The sequence below is a fragment of the Castor canadensis genome, chromosome 11, assembly GCF_047511655.1.
Source record: "Castor canadensis chromosome 11, mCasCan1.hap1v2, whole genome shotgun sequence".
NCBI lineage: Eukaryota > Metazoa > Chordata > Mammalia > Rodentia > Castoridae > Castor > Castor canadensis.
In genome coordinates, this window is record NC_133396.1 from 30,624,492 (window position 1) to 30,644,775 (window position 20,284).

Genomic DNA, 20,284 nt, shown 5'->3' on the forward strand with positions numbered 1-20,284 from the left:
CCCCTTGTTCCTTCCTATTATTGCTTATACTCTCTCTACAACAAAATTAGAGATAAGGGCAAAATAGTTTCTGCTGGGTATTGAGGGGGGGAGCGGGAGGGGGTGGAGTGGGTGGTAAGGGAGGGGGTGGGGGCAGGGGGGAGAAATAAACCAAGCCTTGTATGCACATATGAATAATAAAAGAAAAATGAAAAAAAAAAAAAAGCTACTGATCCAGGCCAACTCACTAACCAAAAGTTTGCTGGAAAGACTAAATAGTCAACAGTCAGAATGTTCATTAGTGGTGTCTGCTGGGCCATATCTCCCTGTCCAGTGCTTCTGTTACCATTCTAAGTCAGCTATCAAAATAAACAATGCCTTTAATTTACCCTTAGAAGCAACTACATATTTTTCAACAAATGCTAAAAAATTTAAGAAGGCACAGAAAAGCATTAAACAAATCAAGAGGCCTTCTGGGCATGAGGACTCTGTGTGATTGCACAGCTGACAAATCCATGACACCAACCTGCTTACCCTGCTTACCCTTTTTGTTTTATTCCTAAAGATGGAAACTGAACATGGGTAACTAGATAAGTGATCCAGTCCAAATGAAAGTCACTTCCAGCTTCAATCACTTTCTTATGTTATCCATATGTAGGCATTCAGATAGCAAGTCTCTGGAGAGGAGGTGGACTTCATAACAGTCCCAGAGACATGAAAAAGAAAGAGAGAGAGAGAGAGAGAGAGAGAGAGAGAGAGAGAGAACTGCCTATCAGTGACCCATATTCTGCCTCTTTTGCTCCTATTAAACTTTTCTGTTATAGATGCTATCCTTGATGCCTCTATGTGAACTGAAGTCCTGAAGTCAGAAGGCAAGGTAAAACATTATTGCAGCCAGGGGAAGTGAGCCTGATTTTTAGGTGTAACAGATGGGCAATCAAGGGATTTGAGAGTTCTCTTTCTCTTAGTACATTTTTGAAGTTTTTCTCCAAGTGCAGTTAGTAAACTAAATCTTGGAGAGTTTGTTTTATGCAGGTCAACAAAGCACTGCCCTTTACCAGTTTTTCCTACTCTTCCATCCTCACCAGGTCTCAGAGTTTCCAACCCAACAGAAACTCCCAGCACCTTCAAACAGCACAAAGACTGTTTGAAGGCTGCTAGAGAAATGCAGCTGGGAAAGCAAACACTTTATAGTTTGCTTGTTTTATTATGCCTGGTATCAGGGCCGAATCTATGATCTTCTCATTCTAAAAAGAATAAGAAAAAAAGAGTTTAATTTTTTTTCTGTCCATGCTATCCAAACAATGTATACACACATGAGTAAATGTAAAAATGATAAAATAAAAAAATTACTAGGATTTTACATTTTTACTAGCTATAGAAAAAGAAAGAAATAACCATGTTGGGTTGGCCCGTGTAACCATCAAAAAGCCAGATTCATATATTTGCTCAGGAATCAGCATTTCTTAACTGTTTAAATTATTTTTTACCCCATTTACCTAAAAGCCAGAAGATCTAAGCTTCCCTTAAAATAACTGTGCATTCACTTTCCCTAAAAAACAGGCATAGTGAGATTCCAAATTAGTAATAATCAAAAGCAATATTCAAAAATGGTTCCTTTAGACTTTGGTATATAGAAATTTTTTAGGGGGAGACTTTCCTGATTGCATTGCTGGAAGCAAATGTACATAAAACAGGCTAACTCATAAGAGGAGCTATAGCATCCCAAAACTTTCTGAGAAGAAAGGTTTTATACATTTGGGATTTTTAAATGTAGATAATCCATATATGAAAAAAGATTATAAAATGCTCCTTGTGTTCAGAATTTAATTACTGAATATATATCCGTTAATACTTAAAATCAAGAAATCCCTTCCTGGATTCCACGTATAGGAATCAGAAGGTCATAGACATATTAAAATGTCCATTTTTTGACGGGAAATAGATGACTTTCATCATGTTTTCAAAAAGGAATTCGGGGCTTATTACAGGCCCTGTTGCTTGTGAATATTGAAAGCACACTTACATTGTTTCCATGTGACCAAGATCTTCAAATTTTCTTTAAATAACAGGCCTTGTAAGAGAGTTTCTTGAGTCTCTATTTACTTAGTAAATACTTAGTAGTAGAGACATTAAAAACCATCAAAAATGTACATTATTTTGAAGAACAAGACCGTAAGGCCAATGGTCTACACACACTTTGACTCATCAAATGAAATGCTGTTAGAACAAAGCAAGAAAACAAGGCAACGCACCTCAACTCAGAGACCTGTAATAAGTGCCAGTCAAAACCTGAACATCTGTTTCTCCCCTGATCAGGTACTGATATTTGAAGAAGACATCCTTCCATACTGATACCCTTTGGTGGAAATGGAGGAGAAAAGAGAATTTAAATTTAGGGGTTGAAAGACAGTGGCCTTCCAGGCTTCATTACATTTATTTCTGTGGGTAAAACAGAAAAGGCAGAAAGTGGTAGGAGAAATCCATGTTGCAGAGTAACGTGTGTGTATAAAACTTTTTTGTTTTTCTTTGGATTTATTGTTAGTGTTGATATTATTTTTATGTTCTCCATTAACTCAGAGTATCATGAACAGCCACTGGGGAGTAAGATAAGATCCAAACTCAGTTTAGCAAAACCAAACCAGATAAATTGCTGATAGAAACTGGAAATTGAGCTGTAGACTGTGCACATCAAACTGTCCACGAGCTATATAAATCTGAGAAGAGCAGTGAGCAGAGAAAGAAAATCCACACACTCTGACAGAGTATCCGAACAACTACCCCATTTAAGAATGAGTGTTTTGAATTCTATGATTCATTGAAAATATTATTATAAAGATTTAGAAAAGACCAATAAGTAAGAGACCTGGTTAGAAGATAAAACACTGGTAAGGAATGTAACTTCCACCACTGTTTATTGCCACTTACATGAAAAGGCTTAGTACTATTTTATTTGATGATGCCTCAAATGTGTTTCTCCTAAAATTATCAGTGCAATAGGAAACCACTTGTCTCTCTCTGACTTGTCTTCTCAAACAATTTATGTTAAGGATAAACTTATTTACATATGGTACCTCTAGTATGTCTCAGCTTAAATTTTTCTTTAAAAAAATGACTGGGACATAAATACTTAAAGAATTTATATTCATCTCTTTTATCTTTACAGGTAATTCAATAAAAGTCAATTCTAATTCTTTAGGGGTCACATTATCAGCTGTCTCCTTGCTTCCTTTGATTGTGCCTTATGCAGAACCTTTCTGTTGAATCTATTAAAGATTCCTATCCTACTGGAATTGTAACCACAGTAGTTACAAGATGTAAAATAATCACCCCATGCCCCTATGTTCAATCTCTGTATCTTTTGCCATCACTGTTGATACCACCTCTATCCTCTCTCAGACCCTCCATCACTCTCCCATCTTCTCATTGTTTCCCACATTTTACCCACCACCCTTCTCTATCCTATCCTACCCACCAGCCCCTCACAACCTCGCATCCCCATAATTTCCATATCCTATGTCCATTCTGAATACTTCCTACCCACTCCATCCCCCAGGCCTGTTGGAACCTGGAGATAAGGCATAATCTCAGAATACCCAAGTTTCATTCTCCTCTCCAAACTTTTCTTTTCAATGCTGAGTTTCTCTTTCTGCCAATAATTTCTCTATATGTAACCTGGCTACCTACTCTTGAAGCTTCAGGAGTTACAAACCCTTCCTGAAACCTGTCCATCAACCATCATTTCTACACACTAATCTCATCTCATATGTCATCAACCCAGACACATAATCTCTGCCTGGACACCTGACTTCCATCCCTTACAGCTGTCTCTTCAAAGGACTATTGGGCCTTCCGATTTCCTTCTCAGATCCAGGGTCTATATCCAAGTACATTTTCAGCCTTTATCCTTGATTGATCCATATTTTTCTCACTCTTACCAGACCTTTGTATCTAAATTTCATACGTGAAAGTCAAGGCAGTTTAACAATTTTCTGTCTTTCTCCTACAGACCTTAAAGCTTTGTTATCTAGGAACACAAAATCTGAAGAATCAAGAGTCATGAATTTAGGGAAAGGTCAAAGAAGCACTCAAAATGTTACCAACTGCCGTAGAAAGAAATTCCTTGTAATGCTACATAACTTACTTCCTGCTCCATTCACTTATGTGTGATAATTAGAATGTCATAATTATGAAACTGCTTTTGGCATCCAAAGACACATATTCATAAACACACTATAGCCAGCTTCTTTGATGATATGCAACAGAATTGAGTGCTATCAAACTTAAAGAAAAAAATGATTGTTTATTGGCAAGATTATGGGAAAGATCAATGGAATGTCTGAAGAACTAGACAGCAGAACCACAAAAAGACCTCTGGTCAAAGTGCTCACACTAGAATGAAGAAACTCAAAGTATTTTTTTTCATATTTCCATAGTATTATAGGAAAGAGATTAAATTAGCCAAGCTTGGATAATATACCTACATGTTGTACAGAGGAAAGAAGGGCAGCATTACTTACAGTGACAAGAGAATGAAGCATCATCACAGAGCTCTCGTTACTCAAAAGTTAATTGGGATGTTATTACAAAAAAAGAATACCTAGGCTAAACAACTAGGATCCATCAAATAGCCCAATATACTCCTGTAACTTTCTTCCTTGTTATTCCTTCTGCTCAAGTACTCTTTGGATGCGCACTCAGCCCATTAGGCAGTGCCCCACCCCAACAAAGATAGTTTACAGCATGCTTGCAGCTGAACATTAGGCTCTAAGAAAATGTGAGAATACAGCATTATTACTTGCCCTGCCCTTGTGGACCATGACCTTGGAGTAAACCTACTGGATTATTGCTGTCTCTGATAATAAATTCCACGCTTGTCAATTTTTAAAAATGTTTTAGCTAAAGGGTTTGAAGAGCCATTCTCCTTAGAAGGTTTTTCTACCTCACTAGAGATTCCTCCAGGAAAAACAAAAGGTCTATCACCTCAACTACAAATATCCCCTACTAACTAGACTTGCTTCTTTCTAGGTGGTGTCTTGGAATTCAAGGCAGCATTTTAAATGTATCTTGAGAGCAAAAGAAGAAGAAAACATAGAGAAAGAGAAACTTTCTCTATGAAACTGTAAGGAAGACTATGCACATATTTTATCCAATTGGAGGGCAGCTATTTTAATTGTACTAAGAGAGCCACCATGAAGCAAATATATCAACTTTTGGCCCACATATTATGGCATGTGTTTAAAATGACTGATTCCTTTAAATGAAGTTAATGAGCCTATTAGTGTTCTGGTGGCCAGGCTGAAGACCTGCACTAGAATAGGACAGAAAGACTATGGCACTGGAAGAAAACAAGACTTGGGTTTATATCTCTGTACTTCTATTAACTAAACAAAGAATAAAACTTCTAAACCTTATCTAATATCCATGAAATTACTTTACTTTGTCCAATGTGATGATATATGTAAAGGGACTTTTGCTCAATAATTATGATTTCTTTTTCTGGCTTTAGTATAATTGAAGGAACAATATCTAGAACACACATAAAAGTTTACTCTTGCTAGGTGTAGTGTGGTGTATACCTATAATCTGAATATTCAGGAGACTGAAGCAGGAGGGTCGTGAGTTCAAGAACACCTTGGGCTACATATAGAGACCCTGTCTCAAAGAAACAAACAAACAACAAAGCAAACAAAAAAAGATCTATTCTACTACATTTGTTCATTTGTTAACTGGGCAATTTTTGCATGTCTACTCTGAACCAGATACTGTTCTAGAATCTGGGCACATAGAGACAAATAAGAAAAGCCTTGAAGCTCACATACTGATGGGAAAGATGGTAACATGTAAGTAAACAAGCCAAAAATTAATGTAATTTGAGAAAAATAGTAGTGAGTGCTCTGAAGAACACAATGTAGGGTGAGGATTAACTATTTAAAAACAATAAACATTGCTTCTCTAAAGAAATAACTTTTGGACAATAACATGAATGACTTTGGGTAGATCTGGTGAAAGATCATCCAGATGGAAGGAAAAGCAATGTTAGAGGTGCTGGGTTAGTAGTTGGTGTGTCTCTAGAGCAAGGAGGCTATGTGAACAAAGCCTACAGAAAGTGGGACAGACTGTTAGGAACTCAAAAATTTGCTCTGGCCAGATCATGCAGAACCGTGTAGACTTTGCTATGGGGTTTAGATTTTATCCTAGCAAACTAGGAAGTTAAGGGAGAATCTTAAGGAAGTTAGTGATGCAATTTGGTTTCTGATTTAAAAAAATCATTCTGACTGCTATGTAGAGAATCAGTTATTAAAGAAGGTATCATGTCTCATGCTGAACACATTACCATTCTAAACTCACTCTACTGCCTAGAGTCTGGGTTACTCATAAATTTCTTCAAAAGCATAGTAATTATAAAATTTTGAGTATTGTCTAAGCTGGGCATTACAGTGTACATCTGCAATACCACCGCTCAGAAGACTGAGGCAGGAGGATCATGAATTGGAGGCTAGCTTGGGCTACATACTATGATCTAGTCTCAAGAAAACAAACAAAAATATTGAGTGTTGCCTAAGTAGGTCCAAGTCTTATGAAACTATTTACTTTAGTTGCTCTGTATACTGTAACATCTATTAACAAAATCTAAAGTAATGATCACTTTTTAAAAAATAGCTGCATGGAAAGATGAAGTAACAATGAATAGACTAACTCCTGTTTGAAATAATTCCAATGAGAACAAAATACAAAACAAAAGTTTTTCAGAATTGTGTGTTAGGTAGCACAGGGATAAGATCCCTGGAGAAAGGACACAAACAAGCTGCTGGAGCTCACACTTGCTCCAGCTTACTACTTGCAGAGTTTCTAGAATCTTGAGTCAAGGAGCTGAATTTGGGAGTCCAGGGAGGTCAAGGTAACAAAAGAATTCTCAGAACAAATTACTAGAAGAAGAGAAGAGAGTTGCACAGAAAGAGGGTCCTTGAGAATCCCCTTAAAGCTTCAGCAAAGAACATTTTAACACAAGCATGTAGGGAAACTACGCCAGAGAAAGAAATATTCAAAAGGACTGGAGTTCACATGGGGCCAGGAATAATTTGTGTACCCAGCAGAATTTTTTAAAAATCTTATAATGTATTAGACACTGGACAGAGTATTCAGAAGGCCATTTATTCATCAGTGGTGAAGGAAATTAACCATAGCCTAAAGTCAAGTCCAAAAAGGATGTTTCCATATAACTTAGTTATATTCCAAGATAAAGCTCAAAACAAAAGAATCAAAAGTGGAATTAGAAAATGTTTTGAACTAAATGAAGACATAAAATATCAGAGTTAGTGGGATGCAGCTAACACAGTGCTTAGAGAGTATTTCATGGCACTATCACTCACATTAGAGTAGAATAAGATCTCAAATTAGTGACCTTGGCTAGACTTTAAAACTGTAACAGAGTGAAAACCAAGTTAAAATCAAAGTTAGCAGAATGAAGAAAATGAAGAGCCAAGCAGAAAGCAATGAAATAGAAAATATAAAAAACAATAGTGAGAATCAATAATACCAAGATCTGGTTCTTTGAGTACATAAACAAAGCGATAAGCTTCTAGCTGGATCCATGAGGATAAAAAACAGAAGATACAACCAAGAGCTAAAACTACAGGTCCCATAGATATTAAAAGGATAGAAAGGAAGTATTCCAAACTTAATGCCTATAAATTACATGAATTGGATGAGATGGATAAATTCCTGGAAAGACACATCTAAAACTCACTTAAGAATAATTAAATAATCTGTATAGCACATACTTGTTAAAGATACTGAGTTTGTAGTTCAAAAAAATTTCCACAAAAGGCATTCAAGTCTTTGTTTCATAGATGAATTCTACAAAACATTTAAAATGAAAATAATTCAAATATACAAGCATCTTTCTTCAAGAAACCTGAAGACATGGGAATACTTCTTAATTAATTCTACAAGGCCAGAATAACTCTTCTACCAAAATGAAAAACATTAAAAGAAAAGAAAATCAATATCTCTCATGAAATATACAAAAATATAAATAAATGTTAACAAATCAAATCTAGCAATATTTTAGCAAAGAAAATGCATCATGAGCAAGAGGGTTTATCTCAGAACTGGAAGGTTGATATGATATTTTTTAAATTAATCAATGCAATTAGCCATATAAGCAAATTTAAAAACAATGAATAGATGCAGAAATGCATTTGACAAAATACAACATGTATCCCCTACAGAAATTCTGAGCAAACAAGGAGTAAATGTAATGTCCTCAACCTGATAAAGGGCATCTATGAAACCCTTACAGTAACATCATACTTAATGTTGAAATGTGGAAGGTTTTCCCCACTACAATCAAGAACAAGGCATAATAGCCAAGTTATGGAAACAGCCAAGATGCCCCAGCACTGATGAATGGATTAAGAAAATGTGGTATCTATACACAATGGAATTTTATGCAGCCATGAAGAAGAACAAAATGTTATCATTCGCTGGTAAATGGATGGAATTGGAGAACATCATTCTGAGTGAGGTTAGCCTGGCCCAAAAGACCAAAAATCGTATGTTCTCCCTCATATGTGGACATTAGATCAAGGGCAAACACAGCAAGGGGATTGGACTATGAGCACATGATAAAAGCGAGAGCACACAAGGGAGGGGTGAGGATAGGTAAGACACCTAAAAAACTAGCTAGCATTTGTTGCCCTTAATGCAGAGAAACTAAAGCAGATACCTTAAAGCAACTGAGGCCAATAGGAAAAGGGGAACAGGTACTAGAGAAAAGGTTAGATCAAAAAGAATTAACCTAGAAGGTAACACCCACGCACAGGAAATCAATGTGAGTCAATGCCCTGTATAGCTATCCTTATCTCAACCAGCAAAAACCCTTTTCCTTTCTATTATTGCTTATACTCTCTCTACAACAAAATTAGAAATAAGGGCAAAATAGTTTCTGCTGGGTATTGAGTGGGGGAGAGGGAGGGAGCGGAGTGGGTGGTAAGGGAGGGGGTGGGGGCAGGGGGGAGAAATGAACCAAGCCTTGTATGCACATATGAATAATAAAAGAAAAATGAAAAAAATAAAATGTTTTTTCCAGAAAAAAAAAAAAAGAACAAGGCAAAAAGGATAACTGTACTCAGCCTTTCTATTCAGCATTTCACAAGTTCTATTGCACAGGTGATATAATAAGTTGAGAAAAGGAATCAAGAGCACTCAGATACAAACAACATCCATCTGTATCTGTATCTGTCTTTATTTGCCGATGCCATGATTGTCCACAAGAAAACCTCATAGAATCTTTAAAGAGGCTACTAGGACTGGTGAGCATAGCAAAATTGCAGGATAATAAACAGTTTTAATTTTTTAATTATATTTCTATATACTAGCTAAAAATGATTAGGAATTAAAAGTTAAATTATTTATAATAGCATAAAATAAAATATGAACTACTGAATGATTAATTTGCTAGAAGGCATGCAAAACCTACAGACTGAAGCTGGAAAATACTGCTGAGAGAAATTAAGTACCGAAATAAATGTCGATACATAGTGTATTCATAGGATTGGGTGTCAATAGTGCTAAAATACCAACTCTCCCCAAGTCAGTGTATCAATTCAATGCAATTCCTTTCAAAATCCCAGCAGACTCAAGAGATCTTGTTGTACAAAATAGTGATCACAATAGAGAAATGAAAATCCAAGCAGGATTTTTGGTACAAATTGACAGCATTATTCTAAGATATACAGTAGGCCTACCTTACTTGTGGATTTATTACACATGGTTTTGATCAAATATGGCCAAAATTAAGAAATATATAAATAAAACTTCAAAAACAAAAATTTTAAATTCCCACATACCTTAGGCAGCTCAGTTGATATGGAGAAGCTCTCAGTCAATCCTATACTACTCTCAATTGTGTTTAAATCATTGTATGATCTGCTGAGTGTTTCCCTTGCCCAAAAAGCAAATGGTGCCCTAAAAGCAAGGTAAAAGTCAGTATGTTTAATTCAAGTGATAAAGTGAAAATTTTATACTTGTTGGAAGGCAGCATGTCTTTAACACAAATTGGGTAGCATTATGGGAAAAATGAATCAAGAATCTGTAGTACCAAACTGAACTCTCTGTATCCTGAGTATTTACAGTTTTCCCTCAGTGGGGGTCTCCTTGGAACTATATAGTCACTGATACTGAGGGTCTACAATACATGGAAATGTGGAGGACATAGAATAACCAAAAGTTGAAAAAAAGAACCATGAGGTTATAAGACACATCCAAAACAGAGTTATATCTAGAACATAAAATTAACAATTACTATTCTATAAGTAAAAGAAGCAATGTAATAAAAAGTGACAGATTTGGATGGACACCACCAAAAAATACCGGGAAATAATATGTTAGCACACGAAAAGATACACAGAATCATAAGCCATCAGAGAAATGCAAATTTAGACTACAGTGAGGTACCGCTAGTAGAAAATTGAAAGCACAATGAGTGAGATTTGAAGGTAGCTACTGATCAAAGAAACCAGTAAAGATATACATTACAGATTATTTAATAATTTGTAATTGGGGGAGGGTTAACATGAACCTAAAGCATTGGAAAAAAATAATATTTAAGCTGGGGATTGTATGATTAAATTTCACCATTTCATAGCTCTTGAATTGCTTAAAGGGTATCTACAATCGTTTACTAAGGTTTATTTTTAAGCAAGTAAAATTTTAAGGATAGCTTCTAAATTAATAAAAAAATGGTAGTTAAGTTTTTAACCACAGAGGAGATACTAGACTGAAAAAAAAATCTTCATCAGAAACATAGAAGTTAGTAAAGGAGAAAACTAATAGAAAAATCAAAAAAAGGTGACAGAAATAACTGGGCTTGGAATAGTACATGGATGGAGATTCTGATTAAAATTAAAATGTGAGAGTGATGGATAGAGAATGAACCTTCATTACAGGTGCTTGCAAGCTGCTTTTTTAATTAGCTGAAGACAGGATAAAAGTTAGATATCCAGCCTCCATGTTGTATCCTTTCTATTCTTTTTTCTGAACCATTCTCTCCTGCAGTCACTTTGCAGACATCTTGAAATCCTGGATGAACCAGACAGGAGACAAAGACCACCTGCCAGGCAGCAGTGACATTTATTTTTACAAAGCCCCAACTAAGAGACCAAGCCTGTGACAATAATACCAGACCACCTGTGGCTACCACCTGCCACCTATGACTACTGGAACACACCTGTGACTGACACTGTTTAATACAATGCATACCTCTCCCCTGACTCCAATACTTCCTCCTATTTAAACCTAAAGTCAGTATCTGTTCTGGGAAGATGGGTTGAAAGGCTACCTTTCTTTTTCCTTGGTGCCTATGTTGTGCAATAAACCCCCTTTCTCTGTTCTTCACAATTACTTGCTTTTTATTTGGCATGTTGAAGTGAGTGATCAGACCTGACTTAAAAAACTTAGGATTTAGGGCCTGGTGCCTAAAATCTCCTGTAACATATATATTGAGCTGTGTCATACTCAAGAGTCTGAACTCCAAGTGGGTAAGAACACTTCTATGTAAGAGGTGTGCAAAATGCTTTTGCTGAAAATCACTGACTCCTTACTTGGGCCCACAAATTAACTAAAAACAGGAGAAGCTTGGCATCCCTGCCTCCATTTTATATCTGTCTTTGCTTTAAGCCATTCTCTTTACAGCCACTTTGAAATCACCTTGGATCCAAACAGCACAGAACTGAAATCATCTTTATGACCATGAACTGGAGCTACCTGGAGCAGCCACCCTCCCACTGAGGGACAATTATCTTGAGAATCCTCTCAAGCAGGAATGAGATTACTCCCTCCAAGTGATAACTTTCCAAAACTGGACCAGACTACCTGCCTAACCAAGATTGCCAGCCCCACAAATCATGAGACCAACCAGACCACACCTGTGATTGGGACTGTTTCACTATACATACCTTTGTCCCCTGCCATTAGTTCTTTGGTTTGTTTAAACTTATAGCTCATGTCTGTATAGTGAAGATGGCTGAGGATGAGCTGAGTGCTTACTCTGCCTCTTTCCACAGCATGTCCTTGGAAAAACTTCCTTTCTCTGCCTTCACCATGCCTCTTTATTTGGCATTTAGGGGCAGATGGCCAGACCTGACATATGGAATCTCAGGAGTTTGGGCCTTGGGTCCAAAACTCCAGATTCATTTACAGAATTATATCTTGAAATCAGTATTTCTTCTTCACTATGCAACATATTGCACAACAGGCTTTATTTATCTTGCAGCTACATAAATTTATATTTTATTAATCTACTAAGCCATTTTTGGGAAGTAGCACAAAGTTAGAAATAATGTAAACGTGTCAATAAGGCACAATCTTCTTCTACAATCACACTGTAAAATCTAACTTAGCAATTAATGTGAATTAACTAGACCTACATGTATCAACATGGATCACCTCAAAAACACTGTTGAATGAAACAGCACTTGAGAGGCAGAGGCAGAAGTGAGACCCTGTCTCAAAAAATCATGGACTGGGGATATAGCTCAGTGGTAAAGCCATTGCTTAGCATGTCCGAGGCCCTGGGTTTGATCTCTAGCACTGGGGGAAAAAAAAGGAAGAAAGAAAAGAGAAATACCACCTTGAAAAATAAAATAAAATAAAATAAAAAATGGTAGTACTAGGGGTATTAAATCTTTTTTATCTAGTGAAAATAAAAACACATGGAGTAGAAAAAGACACACAAAATTTACAACAAAGATTGCCTCTGGCAAGAAGAAAAGGATTAGTGAGGTATAAAAAGGCTTCAACCTGAATGAAAGAAGTATAAAGAAATTTGTCAGTTTCACGTTTATTGATTTTTATAGTGGGTACAAGGGTGTTAGTAATAATATTCTCCGTGCTTTTCCCAATATAATTTTTTTCAAAATTAAAAAAATTAGTTATTTGAAGTTTGATTTCTCAAAACATTATGAGGGCAATAAAACAACTAGTGACAGAGATAATAAAGCAACATAAAACAGCAGAAGAAAAAAATATGAGTCAGCTGTGATTTCTGTAATTACACTGATTGAATTTTGTGGTTATTTAGGGAAAGGAGATCCCATTCCCACACACAAAAGTGTTGCAAAACAGCAGCTTGAGTTTTCAGGGGCACCTTGCATTTGATAGGTACATCTTTTAAAGGTCTTTTGGGAATAACCTTTCCAAGACTCATTACAGCTCCTAAAACTTTCAATCAACTTGCACACAAGCAGAACTACTGAACTTCACAATTGCTCTGTCCTACCACTTCAGGATATAGAAGCCCTCATCATTAAATGCCGCTAACTTCATACACTAGGACACAGCAAACTGCAAGAGATCTGACAATGAACCTCTATGATATGCCTTTATGGTACTTGGTGTATTAAATACATTGTTTTAATGAATTCTCATGGTGATACTATAAGATCCTGTTGTTTGCCATTTTACAGAGGAAGAAAGCATGCTTAGGAGATTAAGGTCTACAGCCAAAGTGAGGTAGATGAAAAGTCTAACATGTCTTTCTGAGTCCCAAGACCTGTATAGTTCAGCCCCACAATCACAGCACACAAAGTTGTTCTTCTCTTTTCTCCTGCTAACACAAAAAGTGTACAGTGTTAGGCAAGAGTGAAATAAATTGTTTTGGATGTGGGAGGGTAGTTATTTGTGTCTTAAGTGGCAGGAGTGAGGTTACTGTTAGGACCCTGGTATTCTTGGGGTGGGTGGAGGGTCCTGAGGCTAGCACCAAAACCAGACCCCCTGATTTATGACCACTTGCCAAACTCCCCTGCTTGCTTGTTTCTCTGCTTACAAAACCTCAGGAACTTCCAGTTACTCAACTAGCCAGGCATGTTGACCTATTCCATCTGGTGATCACAGATAATCAGAGACCAGAGATGCTTTCCCTCCCCCATGGCTTGGCCCCTCCTATAAAGCCCACTACCCATTTCAGCCAAGCCACCACACTCTGAACCCAAAAGAGTGACAGTCCTGCAGTCTGGTTCCAATAAATCTTTCTTTTCCACACATGGTATGGTCTTTATTTGGCAGTACCTTACAGTTACTAAGAAGCAGATTGCCTTTGGGTGGATGATAGTGTGGTTTCTATAGTTCTTAACCACTATAGAGCTGGATGCCAGTGGCTCATGGCTGTAATCCTAGCTACTTGGGAAGCTGAGATCAGGAGGATTGTGGTTTGAGACCAGCCTAGGCAAATAGTTCACAAGACCCTTATTTCCAAAATAACCACAGCAAAATAGACTAGAGGTATGACTCAAATGGTAGAGCACCTGCTTTGCAAGAGTAGTGCCCTGAGTTCAAACCCCAGTACCACCAAAAAAAAAAGAGAGAGAGAGAGATAAAGAAAGAAACTCACTATGGATGTTCAGTATGTCTCAGGGAATTGTCTGGTATCTGAGCAGAGGGCACTGTCTTGGTTGAATTTGCCTTAGTCCAGTGTCCCTTGGCCCCATAGCTCACTCTTAGCCAGACTTCAGGCAACAGTTCACTGGCATTCCTAACAGTCCCATAATGGACCTACCCTTTCAGCTCAGTTTCTGCAAAGAGTTGTCCAACCAGTGAGGATCAGAAAGGTGATATGAACTCCAGATCTTTCAAAACTCCAACGCCTATAGTCTTTCCTATGTACCACACTGACTTTCCTATGTCAACACTGGCAGGCATAAAAGAATCTTAACATTTTCCCATAGAGAGAAACTTTAAAAATAATATTCAGGATTTAATCATAACCTAATCCCTTTTGCATCATCTTGAGTTCTCTATGGGAACCCTAGAATTTATGAGACTTCTGAAAGATAGTAAAGAAACACCTCACATCAGCTTTCCTTGTCCCTGCATTTGCCCATGCATGACTGTTTCAGTCCACAGGAGACAACAGACACTTTGATTTGAACTTAACTGATGCACACTTCCTAAAAAAAAAAAACTCTGAGGGAAATAAAAACGGGGAAAACAGGCACTGAGCACAATGCAGTCAGCTATGAAGGCTATATTCCCATTTGCCCTTAATTTAAGACTTTTTCATAGAGAAGGAAGCATTAACTGGAACTGCAGTTCTTAAATGATTCCAGTCATGCTTCCTAAATTTGGGGCTCCAAATACTACTAGGAAGCTTTGCCACTGAGTTTGTCAATTAATTTTTCAAGCCCAAAGGGGATTTAAGGGAAGATTTAGCCATATGCTACTGATTCGTTCACATTTAACTCTGCAATATGTTGTTTAGAAAGGAAGATTTGGTGGGTTAAAAAAAAGGCAGAAAAAAAATTTGAAGTACTTTTTTAGTACTATTAAAGATTTATTTGCTTCATAATAGTAGAGCTTATTTTCCCAAATGTAATTCAAGTCTAATCTCCCTTAACACCTTAAACCAAAGTTAGAGTCAAAAACATCAGGCTTCAGCTGATTGTGCTCAGCACACCTTTGGGAGGATCAGGCCATGCAGACAGATTACTAAATTGAGGATTCCAGTAACTCCACCAGTCTCTGGAAAAGAAATCTTTGAGATCAGGGCTAAAGGCAGTGCTGATAACATTACATGTGCTCTCATTTACTCTGTAACTTTTTTCCCCCACCAAGTTCTAGATGGTAGTTAGTGTCTTCTGAGATTTGCAGCTGTTGAGAGCTAGAGCGTCATGCAGCAGGCAGCAGAGGAAAGATACAGTTCAGTATTTTGCTGCATGTTTGCCTTGTTTCAAGTAATGAGATTCCAAGACCCAGTGATGGCAAAGTTCACCCTATTTTCCTTCACTCTACCTCTTCCCAGAGCCTGTCCTTCCACATTCCAAATAATTCTCAAGTTTTAAAGGTTGAGAGGAACTATTGGAAAAGAGCATTATATCTGCAAGAAATTGTGTCAAAGGAAGAATACTTCCTTTGTATTTCTTCAGTGATAATGCCTAAAATTTTCTTTTACAGATTCCCAAGCTACTAAGTTTTATGTAGAGGATACAATCATAGATGACATTGAGAAAGACTATGACTGCTGCCTGGAGACTGGCTTTGAGGACAGCAGAGGTGGTATGTCACCTCTCTTTTCTCTAAGTGTGTTTGTGTCCTCAATTATACACAAGTAGTTCAAGATTGCCTCAAAAAGGTATACAATAGTGTGATATTAAAATGCATGGAATTTTGGGATAGTCACAACAGTAGTGACTGTAATATATGATCCTCCCTGAGTTCTATTAAAACAGGTGGAGTGACTAAAATAACAGAACAAAAGTCACATAAACAAATCCTTAACAAAACTGTGTGTAAAATTATTCCCAAGAACCAAAAAATATGAACAGGTAAAGAAAGACCACTTAGAGCCAAAAGTCTTTGTGTTATCAACTTCTATCCAGGATGAAGTGACAAAAAGTCCTGGATATCATACACACCTGGGAACAGGATGACCCCAACTGTCACAGGTACTTACTGTATAGCACACACTGTAGGCCACCTGAGGACAGCAGCAAACCCTGGGTGGGCATTGAAAACTCCTGTGTAGCCATCCAGATACAAGGAACCTGAAGAGATGTCTGAAAGTACTGAAAAAGTATAGACCCCACAAAGTCTCAAAACTAATAAACTGCAGCCCCCTTCCAAGACAAAATCCCACATCAAGAAGAAACTGCTGGGAAGAGAGTCCTAACTGATAAGGCCAGAACAAAGAGCACACAAGAAAGAGTTCATGGTGATAAGGTAAGGAGCACCAAGGAAGAGACAGCTTTCAAAATGGACAGTGTTTGTCACACTAGAGAAAAAGGAAATAAAAAAAAAAACACTCTAGAGAAAAGAAATCAGAGCAGCTACCTTCCAATTCTTTCTCCTAAATATTCAGGAAAACCAATTTTACATACAAATAAGCAACTAAAAAAATAGAGGTAGGGTGGCTCACTAAGTTCTTAAAAGCAAAATAGAGGATCAACAGTAATCTCTTAAAAATGGAACTACATTGGAAAGATGTTCACAAAACAAATCAACATGACAAAGCAAGTTAAAAGTCCACAACAACCATTCTTTCTTTCACTAAATTCTAGTCAGGCTCCTCTGAGTCTTCTTGTTAACTGGGATTCAACCTTAGCTTGTAAAGACATCTCTAGGGTGACCCAACCCCCTGTTAAAGTATATACTTAAGAATCAAGGTTGTCAAAAGAGCTTACTATTTTTTCCAACCAATACCTGATGTCAGATCCCTTGTTTCCCACCTCCAAGGAAGTCACAACCTAACGTTGATAAGCAGATAACAAGCCCAGATATGTTTCACCTGGGCCAATTCCTCCCATCCCACTTTTTGTCGTTTTTCACTTCCCTAATTCTACCGAACCCTCACTACTGAACTTAAAACACTAAGTCACCTTTGTATAATTTGAGGTTAAGTTCAGTTCAGGCTAGATCTTATCCCTATTGCAATAGTATATTACTGATTAGATCTGTCTTGCCAGTTTAGTGTCAGGTTTTGTTTATTTTTGACAGCATTAATAATAAAAGACATGAAAGCAAAACATTAATAAGAATTGGAAAATCTTAGTAATAAAGTGACAGGATTCACTAAAAAATAAAAATAAATTGTTAAAAACATTTAGAAATGAAGACTATACTGATGGAACTAGAAGGAACACAAAAGCAAATAAACACAAAAGAAAATGGGAGTTAAACTGGGAAAAAAGTAAGAGATATAGAAAATTAAGAGAAAAAAAAGAGGAATGAACACATTTATGTTAGTTTTGTACTCATCAAATACTCCCAAAACTAGAGGCTTTAAACAATAATAATTATTTCTCATCATTTCTGAGGGTCAGACAGGACATTAATGAGACAATTTATTTGTTTCGTGATGCTGGGAACCTCAGGTAGAAGATGTGAAGACTGCGGGCTGGAATCACCTAAATACTTGTTCATTCATTTGCCTGACAATTGATGCTGGCTATTGTATGAGAGTACAGCTGGGTATATTGACTGAAACAACTGTACTGGCGTCTCTAGGTTGCCTGAGATTCCTGATAATATGGAAGCAGAGTTTCAGGGGCAAGCAGCCTGATACAGAGAGGCAACAGGAATCTGCCTTATTTTTATGACCTAATCTAAGAACTGTTTAGCATTATGTCTTTTATCATCCACTGGTCAGAGTAGTCACAAAGCATGATCGAGACTGAAGGACAGTCTATATCTTTTGTTGAGATGTGTCAATCATATTATGAGAAGAGCACATGAGTTACAATAAATATGTCAGTGTGACCATCTATAAAAAAATATATGACTGGCACAAAAACTCTAATAGCATCCCTGCAGAAGTAAATCAAAGCAATGGCTCAGAACAAATATCAAAAAGTTAATTGAAGAAAACTTCGATTTCTAATTTCTAAAAGTAGAAAAAAGAAGTTGACATTATGTTTTGTAAGGGTTACACAATCTACCTATGAAAACCAATCCAGAAGGCTCAAACTGAGACACAGAATATTCTAGTAAAACTACTACACTATTGAAAAAATCCTAGGGCTGGTAGAGTGGCTCAAGTGGTAGAGCACTTGCCTAGCCAAGCATGAAATCTTGAGTTCAAAACCCAGTACTGCCAAACAATAAAAAATAAAAACAACAATCCCTTGGCTATTCCAACAAGCTAACCAATTCACTTATAAGAAAAGTAAAATTAGAGTGTCATCATACTTTGTATCAAGGCATTATTCTAGACAACAATGAATAATAGTTTTAAATTATTAAAGGAAAGAAAATTCAAACCCAGAATTTTATGCACAAATAAATTGATGTTTATGTTTAACACCCACAGATAAACTGTTATGAACATGCAAGAATTTGCATCTTTGCTGAGGAATTTCTAGCTAATAAGACGCTAAATATTCTGAGAAACATTGACGTTGACACTGGTGGAGAATGGACCTCCAGTCTGTCCTAAGGCACAAATAATGGATGTGAGCTTGTCAGTTTATCACAGATTTAGTTGTGGGTCATGAGGTAATACAACTGCTGATTAGCTTGGTTAAGTCACCAAAGAATGTACTCACATTTTAAAACATTATTTTTGTATACCATACATATAGACAACTCGTATTTGTTGCTAGAAAAGAATTAATTATAGTGTTAACTGGTAGATTATATACTTTTTAAAAATCAGCTTTCATGCTTCCAATTATAAAGTGAAGACTGATAATCTGGCCTTCATTTTGTTTCCTGAGAAGAATACGAGCACTCAGCCACAGCAGAACATGTTCTTAGTGACAATTATTCCTTTTTTTTATTATTATTCATATGTGCATACAATGTTTGGGTCATTTCTCCCCACCTCCCCCCACCCCCTCCCTCTCCCCTCTACCCCCTTGCTACCTGACAGAAACTATTCTGCCCTTATCTCTAATTTTGTTGAAGAGAGAGTATAAGCAATAATAGGAAGGACCAAGGGTTTTTACTAGTTGAGATAAGGATAACTATACAGGGAGTTGACTAACATTGATTTCCTGTGCATGTGTGTTACCTTCTAAGTTAATTTTTCTTAATCCAACCTTTTCTCTAGTTCCTGGTCCCCTTCTCCCATTGGCCTCAGTTGCTTTAAAGTATCTGCTTTAGTTTCTCTGCGTTGAGGGCAACAAAATGCTATCTAGTTTTTTGGGTGTCTTACCTATCCTCATACCTCCCTTGTGTGCTCTCGCTTTTATCATGTGATCAAAGTTCAATCACCTTGTTGTGTTTGCCCTTGATCTAATGTCCACATATGAGGGAGAACATATGATTTTTGGTCCTTTGGGCCAGGCTAACCTCACTCAGAATGATGTTCTCCAATTCCACCCATTTACCTGCGAATGATAACATTTCGTTCTTCTTCATGGCTGCATAAAATTCCATTGTGTATAAATACCACATTTTCTTGATCCATTTGTATAACAATTATTCCTGATGGGAGCCTGGCATGATGGCACGGGCCTATAATCCTAACACGTGGGAGGCTGAGGCAGAAGGATCATGAGTTTGAAGCCAGCTACATCATGAGACCCTGTCTCAAAAACAAAACAGATGAGAAACAAACAAACAAAAAATAGTCCTTGATTTATATCAAGTAATTAAGAGTCTAAAGTTCAATGTTTATCTAATTTGTTAGACTTTCTAATTAAAATGAGTAGCACTTTCATAGTTATCTTGAAGATTTCAAAGTGTGTTGATCATAGTGTGACTTCTTATGGTGGTGCTGAAATACCATCATCGATAAACTTAATTGACAAGAACAACTAATTTAATATTACTAGAATATAGCAACACATTTGCCTGTTTTTTTAACTGA